Below are 6442 nucleotides of genomic sequence, written 5' to 3' on the forward strand. Positions count from 1 at the left end.
GGGTTTGCTTCCCCATTCCTTCACATGCAGCTGCTGGGTGACCTTGGGTCAGTCACACTTCTCTGAAGTCTCTCAGCCCCACTCACCTCACAGAGTGTTTGTTGTAGGGGGGGGAGGGAAAGAAGAATGTTAGCCGCTTTGAGACTCCTTCGGGTAGTGATAAAGTGGGATATCAAATCCAAACTCTTCTTCGTCATTCTAGTTCTTGTGGTGACCCCTAATCAGAAATGTTGGTTCTAAGTAATTGATAACTGCAAGACTGGATTTCTATAAGGTGCTCTATATGGGATTGCCATTGGGGCTGGTCCAGAATACAGTAGCTAGACTGCAGATGGGGTGGGGAGGTCAGTGGCTGGCAGCATGCAACACGTCTGCTGAAACATCTGCACTGGCTCCCCATATCAGCCCATGTTCAAAGTGATCGTGTTGATATTGTTACAAAAGTTGGCCACCTCCCACTCTCCGCGGAGCAGCAGAAAGATTCCAGGCGGTCATGCCAGGTCTGTGTTCCTTTGAGAACCAAGATGTGGCAGAAAAATATGATTTGTTCACATATTTACACCTGAGTTTAAGATGGAGGGAAGCCCAGTTCTTACAACATGGTTATCCTCTACGCCAGGCATGTCCAACTCCCAAGAGACTGTGGTGATAATAATAATAATAATAATAATAATAATAATAATAATAATAATAATAAAATAGTAGTAGTACACTCTTCCAGCAGAAATTTAGCAGGCATCCTGCTTTTGACTTTCAGGCGTCTCTCAAAGACCTTTCTATGCTGACAAGCCTTTGCAACTGTTTAAATTGCTATTGTTGATTAGCCCCGTAAATGATTATATGTTTTTATTTTAAAAGTTAAAATTTTACAGTTCAAATGAAGTTTTCTGTTTTAATAGCTGGATTGATAATTTCATGATATGGCATTATAGAAATATTCAAAGAATAAATAAATAAATAAATATAATAGGTTAAAGATCAAGCCAACTGACAGGGCTTGTGAAATCACTAAGAGGAAAGGGTATTGCAGAATAACTGGAACTGGGATGTTCAGTAAAAATTACAGGCTTTGGTGGTCATCATGGAGTAGTCTTTCAGGAAGAAGGCTGGGGAGGCTAGGAGGAATGGGGTGAGGGGGGAATTTGATTCAGTCTGCATCTATTTATTATTTAGCAAAATTAACAGAGCTCTTGAGTGCAATAAAATTTCTAAGCGGTTTGCAAGAAATATTAAAATTACCAATTAGAAAACAGGTTTTTAAAACAAGTGATTTTAAGCCCTTTCACTTTTCAAAACAATATGCGAACCGAAACATTCTCTGTATTTTGCAGTGCACATATCCAGCCAGGGCAAATTCACATGCCTGGGTAAAATGCACATAAAAAAAGCATGTATTGGTGAAAATGACATTAAAAATGCACCATATTAGGGAGCGTTGCTTTACAACAAAAAAAGTACCTATTAGGTCAAGTTGTATACAAAAACTATGTTAAGAGAAATAAGTACTAAAATGTTAGTCAGTTTTCATCATGGCTTTTTTAAAAACCCCACCTTGAAAGTGACAAAAGGACAAGAAAGAAAAACCCCACAGAAGGATGACAGACACAGTGAAAGCAAGAGGGAAACTGAATTGGACACAAGTACAGTTAGGGGTTTGACCAAACTGCGGGAGGCAGTGGAAGACAGGAGTGCCTGGCGTGCTCTGGTCCACGGGGTCACGAAGAGTCGGACACGACTAAACGACTAAACAACAACAACAGTTAGGGGAGGAAAAAGATTAAGAGAGGAGTTCTTGGTTGGTAAGTTCAGTGGCAAGCTAGGAAAAAAACAATATAGAGTCGTGTGGGCAGCTGAAGGGAAACAGAGTGCAGAAAAACAGGCTGGTAGGTAGGAAAGCACTGTGCAGATATTAATATTGTGCTGTCTGAAGTGACTGGAAGCATGAGAACTGACTCCTTTTATGTCCAGGCCCATAGAAGTATTATTCAAAGTTTTACTGGCATAACTCTTCAAAAACAGAACATAAGCATCAAAGATACAAGCAAAATACCCATACAGTGTCTTGTGCTGTCCAGCACAGGCTCGGCATCTTAGAAAATATGAAGTAACCCAAACAGACCCCAAAGCAGAGGTCTGTCTCTCCCCACAGCCTGTGTTCCAGCCTCTATTGGCCTTAGGCTGTTTACTCTGCCTTCAGGAGAGCTTCCCTCAAACCTTTACAGACACCAAAATCTATACAGTGGAACCTCAGTTTTTGAGTGTCTCAGAAGTCAAACGTTTTGGCTTTCAAACTGCTTTGGTTTTTGAACGATTTTCAGAAGTCGAACGTGCCATGCGGCTTCCATTTTGGGTTTCCCTGTTGTATTGAGGCTTCTGCTTTCAGTTTTTGAACTTTTTGGAAGTTGACCGGTCTTCCAGAATGGATTACGTTAGAAAACCAAAGCTCTGCTGTATCATTCTGTATCCAAACGGGGCTCCATCTCCTCTGCCATGATTATTAATTAAGACTGATGCTGAACCAACCTGAAGACAGGACCATGCCAGGCGATATGATTGGAGCATTTTAATTCCACCCTCCCTCTCCAATTCCCTTTGTTCTTTATGAGAGTCAAGACTAGAATCTGCAACCATGAAAACCCAGGCTGCCCTCCAGTAGTTTGTGTGGCATCCACTTTGGGATGTGAGTAGTTGTGTTTGGGGTTTGCTTGTTTTTTTTTGTAAGTTTCCTGACCAGTTAAGGCGACCTACTTAATTCTGTGCTTTTATTTTCTTTGGGGAAGCAGGGTCCAATATCTGAATTTCTCTGTCTTGATTCTTAAATAAAATGTAAATGTAAATGGCGTTGAGCCTAAATCTCTGCCTAAACCTCTTGGTGCTCATATAACCCTGGTTTCACAGAGCTTTAAAAGTAGCTCTGTAGAAAAGCCTGTCCTTTTCCAGAAATGCTAATCATAGACCTGAATTTTGCGTGTGTTAGGCCAAAGGTTAAAAATGCAGGTGATGGCCGCCCTGAACCAAGTAACAGAGCATCTTGCAGCCTGTCCTAGTCCTGTGTGAACCTTTTTGGCACAAGTTCATTGTGTATTCCTACTGAGGTTGTGCTTGAAGGAGGTGCACCTATAGTCAATAAACGCTAGACGTTAAAGGCTCAGTATTCCTACTGTAATCTACTGCATCTTAAAAAGTAGAGGCGTCACCTTGCCAATAAAGGTCCGTATAGTAAAAGCTATGGTTGTCCCAGTAGTGATGTATGGAAGTGAAAGCTGGACCATAAAGAAGGCTGATCGCCGAAGAATTGGTGCTTTTGAATTGTATGGTGCTGGAGGAGACTCTTGAGAGTCCCATGGACGGCAAGAAGATCAAACCTATCCATTCTGAAGGAAATCAGCCCTGAGTGCTCACTAGAAGGACAGATCTTCCACTCATGAGAAGAGAAGACTCCCTGGAAAAGACCCTGATGTTGGGAAAGATGGAGGGCACAAGGAGAAGGGGACAACAGAGAATGAGATGGTTGGACAGTGTTCTCAAAGCTACCAGCATGAGTTTGACCAAACTGTGGGAGGCAGTGGAAGACAGGAGTGCCTGGCGGGCTCTGGTCCATGGGGTCACGAAGAGTCGGACACGACTAAACGACTAAACAACAACAACAAGATTCCTACTGTAAGTTACGTCAGTTTGATCCCATAGGCTGAACCATGGAAAAAAGGGGAGAGTTAATGAGGAGATATCATATGGCCACTACTTCGGGTCAGATAATTGTTCATCAATCCTAATACACCTGCTAATCAGTCAAGTCACAAAACGACTTTTCAGAGCTTCGTTGTAGCGCTACCCTCTGCATTCTGCAATGTTCCAAATCTGAACGTAAAAAAAGAAAGAGAAAAGGGGGAAAAAACAGAGTAGGGAGGAGAGCCAAGAGGCGAACATTTACCCCGCACCAGAGCTGTATCCATAGCAACTGGAACTATTCATTTGCTGTCTCGAATAATGCGTTCAGGCCTGTCTCACTAACAATTCAGCAGAGGACATTGACAAATGATCGCTATATTCAGCCAGCCATTTTAAATATGCAGTCTACTTGGCTGAATTTTAATTTGGCCAATTAATACCACAGCTAATAACACTGTGTGGTAAGTTCTTCCTCTGTTGAGAAGGAGTGCTTTATCTCCAAAGGTGCGCAGACAAAATATCAAACCTCCTTTACTCTCCTTTATTTAGTTCAGTAGGACAATATACCCCTGCCCAACTGACGATTACTACGGTGGATTAGAATTAGTCGCCATTTTGTTTAAAGCAGAGACAGAGATCCAACAGGAACGCCAGGCTGGCGACATGTCCATCAAGAGGTGCCGGTCGGCTGTAACCAGGCCCAGTTCCCGAGCTGACCTGATTGCTATGCAGTCAGCAATTTCTGCAGGAAAAGGAGCAGCTACTTTTTCAGGAGAAACAGAACCATTCTTTGCCTCCCAGCACAAAGCCCTGTCCTTTCATATTATGCAATGAGGTGGATAGACTTGCCGCTTGGGTCAGTGTGCTGCAGCTTTCATGAGGCTGGACCAAGACATTTTGCCATTTGAGGCAGAGCGGCAAATGTCTTCTTTTCCCTCGGGTCAAGACCCACAATGCGCAAGTTATTTTGACTCCTGAGGCAGAAAACTTCACAGGTTTCTATCCCACTCCCTGGCAGTAAAACCAGAAGACTCACCCAAATTCTCCCCGCTGTCAGCTGAAGCTGGCAATTCCTTTGCCTGTGAGATGGGAAACTGTGGTTGCGACCTCCATTTCTGCACATCATGATTGATAAAACATCTAATGAAACAAAATGGATTTGTTTTTTGTGAAATCTAGTATTTGACTTGGGTAATTGTAGACCCCATTAGGCGGCGAGGGGCAGAGAGTGCTCTGCACTGCTCAGGTGTACTCAGCGAGATGAGAAGAGGCGAAAAAATATTTAGCACATTATTCAACAGCTGCTATCTTTGGTAAGCCAGGCTGGGAGTTGATGGGCTAAGGCTAGCAATGATCAGTGGTAACTGGAAGTGAAAATGATAGTTTAAAAGAGGAATTCCTGGTGGCGCACTGGCTGTACGTGACTCTCTGCCCCACACCCAGTACTGTAGACCTGATAATTTTGGGGGGTGGGGTAGTGATTCATACAATCTATGAGCACAGGGATTAAGGTCAAACATTTCTGCTTTTAGGAGACGATCTGTAGTTCAGTGGCAGATCCCCTGCCTGGGTAGCTCAGTTGGTTAGAGCACGTACTGATAGTACCAAGGTTGCAGGTTCGATTACCATATGGGACAGTTGCATATTCCTGCATTGCAGGGGTTGGACTAGATGATCCTCAGGGTCCCTTCCAACTATGTGATTCTATTCCCTCCATACAAAAGGTCCTGGGTTCCACCCCTGGCATCTCCAATTAAAAAGAAAATGAAAGGACAGGTATAAGGTGATATCGAATTCCTTTATCTGAGACCATGCCATTCGGAGAGGAACAAATAATCTGACCTGCTATAAGTAAGGCATCTTCCAAGGAGAATGTTATGGATCATTATACTGTGGTCAGCCTAGCGGAAAGAAAGAAAGATTTCTTTCCATCTCCTGGATTTATTCAAAGCAACTATGATCATACAGACGGGCAGCAGATTTGTTACCAGCACAACCCAGAGGCAGGGCGCCATCTCTGCTTGTACAACAATAAAATGTGAACACCAAACCCAGCAAATCCCCCTTTCAAGTCCCGAGTACCTAAGTAATATGACGATTCTTACAACTGGAAGGCGTTAAGCCTAAAGAGATTGTTCTACCAGCACACGCATTTCAGCTTGTCAGATGGAACTGGCTCAGAAGTCCAGTTATGTAATCACTCGCCTGAAGAGCCGGCAGCCCCTCATCCATTTTCAAACACTTTCCCTCATGAAGTGTTGTGGCATTTGCCCATTCGTTTAGAGCCTGTCTGTAAAGGGGGAAAGGGTTAAAAATGTAGACCAATAGGAAAGCTGGAGGCGGAGCCTACATGTGTATAAAAGGGCTTAGCCCGAGGTTTGTTAGAGTTGTTGGTGGGTAGTTGGTTGGTTTTAGTGGGTTGGCTGGTTGGGAAAGGCAGTTGGAGAAGCAGTTGGCAGGCAGTTGGAAATAGAGAGAGAGGGCATTGGGTTCTTGAGTGAGGGGAGATAGAAGAGATAGAGAGAGGAAAATAAGACTAAGAAAGTAAAGAGTAACAACGTTTGGAATGCTGTAAAAGTTTGTGTCTGAAACAAAATATGCTCTTCTTTATTAACTTGAGAACCTAACTGAGACTGAAGTGATTTTACCGGGTAGGACCTGCTTGGTGGCAGCGGATTAGTGGTGTACGGGTCAATAGTCCGTGAGACGCCCCCCAAGTGTTCCTTCAGCCTCTTTTCCTTGGGCGTCCTCCAGGCAGCTGCCGCCACTGCCC

The 6442-nt window shown here is 43.6% G+C and overlaps 1 long non-coding RNA gene across 1 annotated transcript; it reads right to left on the reverse strand.

Annotated features, from left to right (window-relative positions):
* Nucleotides 1–1280: 1280 nt before the first annotated feature.
* On the reverse strand, nucleotides 1281–6193 carry LOC114587376 (uncharacterized). Its single transcript, XR_003704278.2, has 3 exons — nucleotides 5775–6193; nucleotides 4706–4809; nucleotides 1281–1363 (listed from the first exon to the last, which is right to left on the reverse strand). It is a non-coding gene; the product is annotated as an uncharacterized LOC114587376 (long non-coding RNA).
* Between the last annotated feature and the right edge of the window lie 249 nt (nucleotides 6194–6442).

This window comes from Podarcis muralis, chromosome 17 (genome assembly GCF_964188315.1).
Source record: "Podarcis muralis chromosome 17, rPodMur119.hap1.1, whole genome shotgun sequence".
NCBI lineage: Eukaryota > Metazoa > Chordata > Lepidosauria > Squamata > Lacertidae > Podarcis > Podarcis muralis.